This window comes from Aegilops tauschii, chromosome 4, assembly GCF_002575655.3.
Source record: "Aegilops tauschii subsp. strangulata cultivar AL8/78 chromosome 4, Aet v6.0, whole genome shotgun sequence".
Taxonomy (NCBI): Eukaryota; Viridiplantae; Streptophyta; class Magnoliopsida; order Poales; family Poaceae; genus Aegilops; species Aegilops tauschii.
In genome coordinates, this window is record NC_053038.3 from 277,789,516 (window position 1) to 277,799,597 (window position 10,082).

Genomic DNA, 10,082 nt, shown 5'->3' on the forward strand with positions numbered 1-10,082 from the left:
ACGATTCCTGAGCACTTCGCGATGATGAAATCGGCAAAGGTAGAAATCAAGAAAGATCATCAAGTGTTGATGGTTAACAAGACCACTAGTTTCAAGAAAAAGGGCGAAGGGAAAGAAAGGGAACTTCAAGAAGAATGGAAAGCAAGTTACCACTCCCGTGAAGAAGCCCAAAACTGGACCCAAGCCTGAAACTGAGTGCTTCCGCTGCAAAGGAAATGGTCACTGGAAGCGGAAATGCCCCAAACATTTGGCGAATAAGAAGGATGGCAAAGTGAACAAAGGTATATTTGATATACAGATTATTGATGTGTACCCTGGGTATTTGATACTAGTTTAGTTGCTAAGATTTGTCACTCGAAAAAGGAGTTGCAGAATGAACAGAGACTAGTTAATGGCGAGGTGACGATGCGTGTTGGAAGTAATTTCAAGGTTGATAAGAGCACCATCGCACACTCCCTCTACCTTCGGGATTAGTGTTGAACCTAAATAAATGTTACTTGGTGTTTGCGTTGAGCATGAATATGATTGTATCATGTTTATTGCAATATGGTTATTCATTGAAGTCAGATAATAATTGTTGTTCTGTTTACATGAATAAAACCTTCTATGGTCATACACCCAATGTAAATGCTTTATTGAATCTCGATCGTAAGTGATACACATATTCATAATATTGATGCCAAAAGATGCAAAGTTGATAATGGTAGTGCAACATGCTTGTGGCACTGCCGTTTAGGTCATATTGGTGTAAGGCGCATGAAGAAACTCCATGCAGATGGACTTTTGGAATCACTTGATTATGAATCATTTGATACTTGCGAACCATGCCTCATGGGTAAGATGACTAAAACTCCGTTCTCCGGAACAATGGTGGTGCGACGATTAAGAGCAGCATTGTGTGGGACAAAGGTGATGAGTAGATCCTCATCCTCAAGCTCAATTGGGGTATTGACAGCAGAATCACAGATGAAAGAATCCACAAAACCGAAAACACCAATACCAAAGGGATGGTCACTAGATTCAGTGGTGAAAAGCTGAACTTGATGGAGCAGACCTTCCACAGTGTTTCTGATGGCTACCGGGCGATGGAGTGGCACATACTGACTAGCTTCAGCAATTGCCAGAAAGTCATGGTTGAGGGGTGGTATCAGGTGGACCACAATGCCGCTGCGTACTAGTCGATCAGCTGGTCCAGGCTCAATGGCGAAGCCCGGAGGGAGGAAGGGGACAAGATTCAGGGGATAGTTCGCCATTCCGCTAGGTGTCACAGTGGGCGGTGGGGGTGGTGCATCAATGGTGGACTATGGTGGGAGCGTATGGGGAGACGAGATGGAAGGCGCAGCGTCGGGATTAAATTTGGACACTATTGATTTTTTGGGCACCCACTTCCATTTCAACTCTGTCCGGTGTTTGAAGCAAGATCTTGCCACGTGCCCATAGAAGCCACAGGCAGAGTATCTAATGACGCTCCTGGTATTTGCATTTTTGGCATGATTTAAGGAAATTGGGTCGTTGATATGATTCCCAAGCGCCCCTGATTCAGTACTATCTTGAGATTTCGACTTGCCATACTTGGCACAGTCAATGGCTTTGTGTCCCGGAGCAGAGCAATTAAGGCAAATAACATGTGCTTGGCATGAATCTTTGGGCGGCCCCATTGTAAACATTTAGTGCATAGCACAGCCCAATTAGCAGATAAGGTGGAGATTTCTGATTCCTCATATTGGGCTTGGGCTAGATCCGCCATATGCCGGGCCCCAAGAGCAGGGGGCATTTTTCATGAGGAGGGGCATATTTGAAGGCCAAAGTAAGAAATCACTGAGGTCGCGATGGGTAATGAGCATCAATTAAGCAGCAAAAGGACCCAAATTTAATATGGCTGGGTAGCTAAGATTCCTTCTGGGTTGCTGTAACGCCCCGGATCCGATGCGCCAGGTGTCTTCCAGTTATTCGCCGTCGTTGCCATGTCATTTGCTTGCGTGTTGCATTTTGCCATGTCATCATCTGCATTTAATCTGCATGTTTTTCAAAACATGCATCCGTTCGGGTTCCCCCGGTTTTCTCCGTTGTCCGTTCTGAGCACAGACACACTCGCACGCGCCCCGGCACCTCCGAAATATTATTTTATAAGTGGCATAAAAATGTTCTCGGAATGGGATGTAACTTGGCGTGCGGTCTTATTATAGTGTAGGTAGACCGCCTGTCAAGTTTCGTCGCATTCGGAGTTCATTTGATAGCCCAACCGTTATACATACAGCCGCAATATAGTCGGTTTAATTGTCGGACGTTTTCGGTCTCCGGAAACATTTGCCGGGCTGCATTTCTTCCCTCTCATCTCAGCCCAACCTCCTCTTCACAGCCCACTAGGCCCAAACCTAACCCCCCTCCGACCGGAGCCGTCGGATCGCGATCAGAGGGCTCTGAAAGCCTCCAGATCACCCCAAACCCTACCCCTGCCTATAAAAGGAGACCCCCCTTCCAAATCTGGACATTCCTTCTTCCCCTCCTTGTTTTCCGCGCCGGGCCTCCCCTTCGCCGCCACTTGTTGCCGCCACCTCGCCTGCGCCGCCGCCCTCCACCTCACCCGCGCTACGTGGCAGCCAGCCATAGGCTGAGCCACCACCAACCGCCGCCGCCAGCCTATCCCACGACGCCACCTGGCTCCCCGTCGCCCCACCCACGCCTCCGGCCGCACGGGCCCGCCGGAGCCCATCCACGGCCCGCCGCGGGCCGATCTGGGTCCGAGTCGCCCGCACCGCGCCCGACCCCGCCACCGTTCTTCGCGCCGCCTGGCTCCCGCCGTCGCGCCCCTCGCCGCGCGCCGCCGAGCTCCTCCGACCCCGCCGCCGCGTCCCCGCGCCGGCGCTCGCCGGTGCCGCCTCCTCCCGTCGCCTGCGCCACCTCGCCCTCCCCTCGCCGGACCTCGCTCTCCCGGTCGTCCCTGCGGCTCCCCGCGCCGCCCTGCGCCGAAGTCCGGCCAGATCCGGGAGCCCGCGCTCGGATCCGCTCGTTCTCGGCCATCCCCGCCTCGCACCGTCGTCGTCCTCGCCGGACAACCGCCGTCGGTGAGCCCTTCGCTGTCCGTGCGTGCGTGCGAGAGCACGACGCGCCTCAGCGCCCCCTCTTGGGCCCGGCCCCCAGGGCCCATCTCCACCGGCCCGACCCACCTCCGCCGGTGGCCCAGCCCAACTCCTCGCCAGCCTGCTGACTTCCTCCTCGACTGGGCTTGGCCCATGGTGAGCAAGCCCGTCCTAACCCTCGCCCGTGCACGTTTTAGTATATGGCGCTCGATCTATTTTTTTCGTCTGCTAAATCTGCCAAGTCCCTGAAAAATCATATTAAGTCTGCATATTGTGGTGCCTGTATCTTCATGCATATAGCTCCGTTTTACGCGTGTTATATATCAAAATGTTCATCATGAGATTGTCTTCATTTCATTACATTGTGCCATGCTTTTTTGAGTTTATCTTGAAGCCCTAATCATCGTTGCAAGAGTGCTATATGATGTTAACTGCTGTCTGTTATCAGAACTTGGTGATTCGTCTTTTTCATTGCATTTTGTGTGTGCATCCTATGAGATTGAGCCCTACATGTGTTTTGAACGACATCATGCCATCTTTGCAGGGGTGCTTGTATTGTATTTTTAGGATCTATGTGGTGACTAGCACAAGCATGCAAAATAGCCTCCGTGATGTTGCTGATTTCTGTGACTTGTCATTTCTGCAAGTCCGAGTCTGTTATATTTTGTTGCCATGTAAACCTACTGTCACCATGAGTTCTATGCATAATATGGAGATATTCACTATGGATGTTTTGTTATACATGTCATGTTCTATCTATCCATGCCCTTGTTTGTATTTATAGCCTGCTGTAGCTTGTTGCAATCATGCTCCAAACTTGCTAAGTAATGTTGCTGTCAGACTGTTAACATGAAGTTCGTTATTGTCATGTGTTTTGCTAGTGATACATGTACCCTATGACTATGATATTGCCATGCTTTGCTTCATATTTGTGCCATATTACTATTGGTTACCTTTTCATGCCATGTATTGCTCTGTGGTGAGTGGTTCAAGCTCACCAACATGCCTACTTATCGTTGTTCCTGCCATGCACTGTTATTTTCACTGTCTGAATCTGTCATATTACTGGCTATGTTTACATGGGTGCCATCATATATTCTGTTCATTTTTAGGTCGTGATCAGTAAGGGACTTTTGTTCTATGCAATTAGTAGATTCATGCCATGCCTTTCTTTGCTATGATATGTTCCTGTAGCATGTTGTTTGATAGCTCCAAACTTTGCAACCTGATGTTATTTCTGCCATGCCCAGTGATTTCTGCCAAGTCTGTGAAACTTTTATTATTTGCAATCTTGCCATGTCCTTTTGAGCATGTTCTATTGATTTCTGGAGATAGCTCAGTGTTCATGTTTTGTCATGCTTTACCTGGACATCATGTCCATGCCTTTTGTTTCATGTTGAGGTGCTGTAGCATACTGTTTTGATGCTTGCTATATCCCTAGTTGCTGTTTTGGACAGATTATTGCTATATCTTGTTTGGAGTGTATGTGTTGCACCGTTGCTCCGTTTTGAGCATGCTCTATATGAAACTTGCTTAGAATTGCATGTAGTTTCCTATTATCTTGTTGCATCCTTGTTTTGAATGTGTTTGCTTGATTTTTGAATGCATTTTGCATCAATGCTATGTTTAACTTGTTTTGCTCATATCTTCTAGGCCGTAGCTCCGAAACTAATGAACTTTATATGTAACTTGACTAGAATTTCGTGTAGATCATCTTGGTGCATCTTAACTTGCTGTTTAACATCTTGAACATAAGGTTTATTCAGATCTGGACCAATTTCGAAATTTGCATATGAGGACTTACCGGAATTTATCTATGTTGTTTCCAGCCTCATTTAAACTTGCATTGATGTGTTCTTGTATGCATCATCTCTTGCCATGAGTAGCTTCATGTAGCCTTGTCATGCATCATACTTGGTTGAGCATCATGTCTTGTTTATGTGTTGAGTGTTTACCGTGTTGTGTGCTTCTTCTCGATAGTTCCCGTTTCGTTGCGATCGTGAGGATTCGTTCGTCCGCGCTTGGTTCGTCTTCGTGGCTTCATCTTCTTCATGGACTCGTTCTTCTTCCTAGCGGGATTTCAGGCAAGACGACCGTCACCTTGGATCTCACTACTATCATTGCTATGCTAGTTGCTTCGTTCTATCGCTTTGCTGCGTTACCTACCGCTTGCTTATCAAGCCTCCCAAATTGCCATGAACCTCTAACCTTTGTCACCCTTCCTAGCAAAACTGTTGTTTGGCTATGTTACCGCTTTGCTGAGTCCCTTTTATAGCGTTGCTAGTTGCAGGTGAAGTTGAAGATTGCTCCATGTTGGATTATGTTTATGTTGGGATATCACAATATCTCTTATTTAATTAATGCATCTATATACTTGGTAAAGGGTGGACGGCTCGGCCTTATGCCTGGTGTTTTGTTCCACTCTTGCCGCCCTAGTTTCCGTCATACCAGTGTTATGTTCCTTGATTTTGCGTCCCTTACGCGGTTGGGTGATTTATGGGACTCCCTTGACAGTTCACTTTGAATAAAACTTGTCCAGCAAGGCCAACCTTGGTTTTACCATTTGCCTACCTAAGCCTTTTTTCCCTTGGGAGTCGCGCTCCCGAGGGTCATCTTTATTTTACCCCCCCCGGGCCAGTGCTCCTCCGAGTGTTGGTCCAAACTAGAGCCCTTTGCAGCGCCACCTCGGGGAAACTTGAGGGCTGGTTTTAGTTGTACGGACTGCTCATCCGGTGTGCCCCGAGAATGAGATATGTGCAGCTCCTATCGGCATTTGTCGGCACATTCGGGCGGCTTTGCTGGTCTTGTTTTACCATTGTCGAAATGTCTTGTAACCGGGATTCCGAGACTGGTCGGGTCTTCCCGGGAGAAGGAATATCCTTCGTTGACCGTGAGAGCTTATAATGGGCTAAGTTGGGACACCCCTGCAGGGTATTATCTTTCGGAAGCCGTGCTCGCGGTTATGTGGCATATGGGAATTTGTTATTGTCCGGTTGTAGAGAACTTGACACTTGACTTAAATAAAAACGCATCAACCGCGTGTGTAACCGTGATGGTCTCTTTTCGGCGGAGTCCGGGAAGGGAACACAGTTTTTGGGTTATGTTTGACGTAAGTAGGAGTTCAGGATCACTTCTTGATCATTACTAGTTGACGACCGTTCCGTTGCTTCTCTTCTCGCTCTTATTTCCGTATGTTAGCCACCATACATGCTTAGTCGCTACTGCAACCTCACCACCTATCCTTTCCTTACCCATTAAGCTTTGCTAGTCTTGATACCCATGGTAATGGGATTGCTGAGTCCTCATGGCTCACAGATTACTACAACATCAGTTGCAAGTACAGGTTTGCGATGATCATGACGCGAGAGCGATGGTATTTGTTTTGGAGTTCTTCTTCTGCTTCTTCTTCAATCAGGGGATAGGTTCCAGGTCGGCAGCCTGGGCTAGTAGGGTGGATGTCGTTTGAGCTTCTGTTTGTGTTTCATTCGTAGTCGGATGTTGTTCTCATGTATATTGATGTATTCTTGCGACATTTGTATGCCTTGTATGTATCCCCATCTATTATGTAATGTTGATGTAATGATATCCACCTTGCAAAAGCGTCTTCAAGATGCGCTTCTATCCTTGGTGGGACCTTCGAGTTCCTTTAGGATAGGGTCACATCTTGGGCGTGATAGTTTCTTGCCGCATGAATTTCTCCAAAAGATTAGTAGTCTTAATAGCTTTCTCCTGACTTGAATGCTGCTGCAATACAGGGCGTGATAATACCGAATTATTTGAAATTTGAACACCATAATAGCCGTCATGAACGGAGTTCAAACGAGATAAAGAATGAGCATGCAAAGTAGAAGCCTCATGAGCATGTTGGTTTGAAAAGGATTTGTGCCCAATATGAGTCAGCATCGACGTGCCTCGGGGCAATTTGGATAACTGGAGATCTTCTTTGTTGCCCATTTTCAAAAAATCCAGAGATGAGGTGATGCCAATAGGGCTCCGGCCAGCAATGTCATTTAGTTCTTCATCCGCATTCCAATGGAGTTCACAGGTTGGAGCAGGGAAAAACTTCCATTAAAGAGATGAAAATGACAAACAAAATCCAGCCATATTCGGTCTCTAAGGCCATGTATGAAATGTCCCACTTCATTATTAGCCATAGAAAACCGAAATGCACGAAAATGGATTTGAAGCACCTTAAAACTAGAGCTGATTCCACCAATACAACATTGCAGTGCAATACTCACTGAATCCACCGAGAGAGGAAAAGAGGCCTAAGAGAAAGTAACCACCAAAAAGAATTCCTTGGTATCTCGGGAGGGGGGAATGGACAGTTGATCCAAACCTTCTTCTCACCTCCTCGGCCAGGGCTATGCCCGGTCCTAAATCCCAATGGAGTAGCCCGTCCATAGGCATCAGAGATCATCATGGCTAGGTGGAGGAGGGGAGGGAGGGGAGAGGGGGAGCCATCCATAGCAAGCAAGGATAATGATGACAAACTAAAAAGCAAAACAAGCAAAGACTCATATAATACAAGATGCTCCAAGCAAAACTCATGAATGTGACGAATAAAAATATAGCTCCAAGTAAAATTACTGATGGTCGTTCAACGAAAGAGGGGATGCCTTCCGGAGCATCCCCAAGCTTAGTTGCTTGGTTCTCCTTGAATATTAACTTGGGGTGACATGGGAATCCCCAAGCTTAATCTCTTTTCACTCCTTATTCCTTCATCCATCGCGATCTCACCCAAAACTTGAAAACTTCAATCACACAAAACTCAACAAAACCTTCATGAGATCCGTTCGTACAATAAAAAAAATCACCACTTTAAGTACTATTGCAAACACATTCATATTTTATTATTGCATTTTACCTACTGTATTCCAACTTTACCAGGGCTTATACCCCCCGATACAATCCATAGATTCATCAAAATAAGCACACAATTCAACGAAAATAGAATATGTCAAAAACAGAACAATCTGTAGTAATCTGGACTTTGTCCATACTTCTGTAACTCCAAGAATTCTCAAAATTAGGGCAACGTAGGCAATTTGTTCATAAATCTTGTGTAAAAAAATCAGAATTTTTCGTCGCTTCTATGATTTTTAAAAATTCAGCTGCTGGACGGAAAAGTTTCTGTTTTTTGACAGGATCAAATCAACTATCACCCAACATGATCCTAAAGACTGAAGTATAATTTAATAATTATTGAAGAGATGAAATGTAAAGAGAAAAATTATTGAAGAGCAGAAATGAAAAGAGAAAAAATATTTTATTCATTGGGTTGCCTCCCAACAAGCTATTGTTTTACGCCCCTAGCTAGGCATTGATGATTTTAATGATGCTCACATCAAAGACAAGAATTGAAGCACAAAGAGAGCATCATAAAGCATGTGAAAATCACATTTAAGTAAAACATACTTCCTATGCATAGGCATTTTATAAGCAAACAAATTATCAAGACAAGAAATATCTAGCATATGCAAAGAAAGCATTGACAATCTCAACATAAGGATAGGCAATTTAGTAACATGAAAATGTCCACAACCATATTTTCCTCTTTCATAATAGTTACATGTAAGATCATAATCAAATTCAACAATATACACTACTGCAGGATGCTGCTAACACGACACTACGATCATAGACCCTTCACGAAATTGTGTGCAATGCAATAATCGCAAATGGTGGTGTAAAAAACCAGTCAAAAAAGGTGCAAAACGTTTGCGATGACGGATGCATCAAACACAGTTCAGATTTTAGTTCCATGTGCGATGCAGGGCATACGATTCAGTTCAATTAATTGTTTGCGATGAGGAGGAACAAAACAAACGGGCAGCCAGATGAAGGTGTTTGCGATATATAACATACGGTTCACTCGGATGAACTGTTTGTGATGAGGAGGAACAACAAAAACGGGCAGCTAGATAAAGGTGTGTGGGACTGAGGACATAGGCTTCAGAAGGATTAACTGTTTGCGATTAGGCAACAGAACAGAAACGGTCAGCCAGATCAACGTGTCTGCGATTGATGGCATACACTTCACACAGATGAACTGTTTGCGATTAGCCACAACAAATAGAAACAGTTAGACAGATCAATGTGTATGTGCTAGACGGGCACATATTCTAATGAAAATAAGCGTGCGCAATAACGAGCGCGCACGGTTCTTGGAACAAGACATATGCTGACATTGCCTATTGTGGTGCACCCTATGGTGCAAACGCCATGTACGCGGCCGAGAAAGCATGCCCACGTTACGCCTTCCGGGAATAGTGCCGTACTTAGAACTGTCAATAAATTTTAAGCCTGCGTCCCGTCACATTCCAATTTACTACCATGCTATATTTAATTGCAAACCTGTACACACCGATCAAAACCTAAATGGTTTCCCACTTAGGAGCGTATTAGTACTCGGTTATAAATACTACTAGTCCAAGATAACTACACATTCCTCCTCAACTCGTCATGCACAAAAACAAACAAGTCATTCATCATCGTTCCCTTGCGTCTGCCATGGCCAGCACGAGTTCTGGGTCGAGAGATTGCCACCAGGGAGAGGCGAGCATGGAAGCGGAAGCACGAGAGATGTCCCGCTTCGCCGCGAAAGCAGCCGACATGTCCCGCCGGGCGGCCGTAGCTGCACAGAGGTGCCGCAGCGCCGCCGAAGCAGCACGGAGGTCCCGCTGCACCGTCAATGCAGCAGACTGGTTCGGCCGCGCCACGGAAGCAGAAGAGATGTCTCGCCGTGCCGGGAATGCAGCAGAGATGTCCTCCCGCGACACAGCGGTCTGGGAAAATGTCTCGCGAGCAGGCGAGGACTCTTACAGGCACATGCATGCCATCATCCTTAGCCAGATGGATCAGATCTCCGGCTGGGCGAGGTTGTTGAATGACATGAAAGCCTCGTTTGAACAGGCTACCGGCGTCATCCGGCAACTAAATGAGAGCATGCGAAGCTCCGGGCTGAGTGCGACCTGCTGATGGCGAAGATCGTCGGAAGTG

At 46.3% G+C, this 10,082-nt stretch overlaps 1 long non-coding RNA gene across 1 annotated transcript; it reads left to right on the forward strand.

Annotated features, from left to right (window-relative positions):
- Nucleotides 1-2,885: 2,885 nt before the first annotated feature.
- Nucleotides 2,886-6,773, forward strand: LOC141021292 (uncharacterized). The gene is made up of 2 exons (XR_012181967.1): nt 2,886-3,236; nt 5,061-6,773. It is a non-coding gene; the product is annotated as an uncharacterized lncRNA (long non-coding RNA).
- Nucleotides 6,774-10,082: the final 3,309 nt, after the last annotated feature.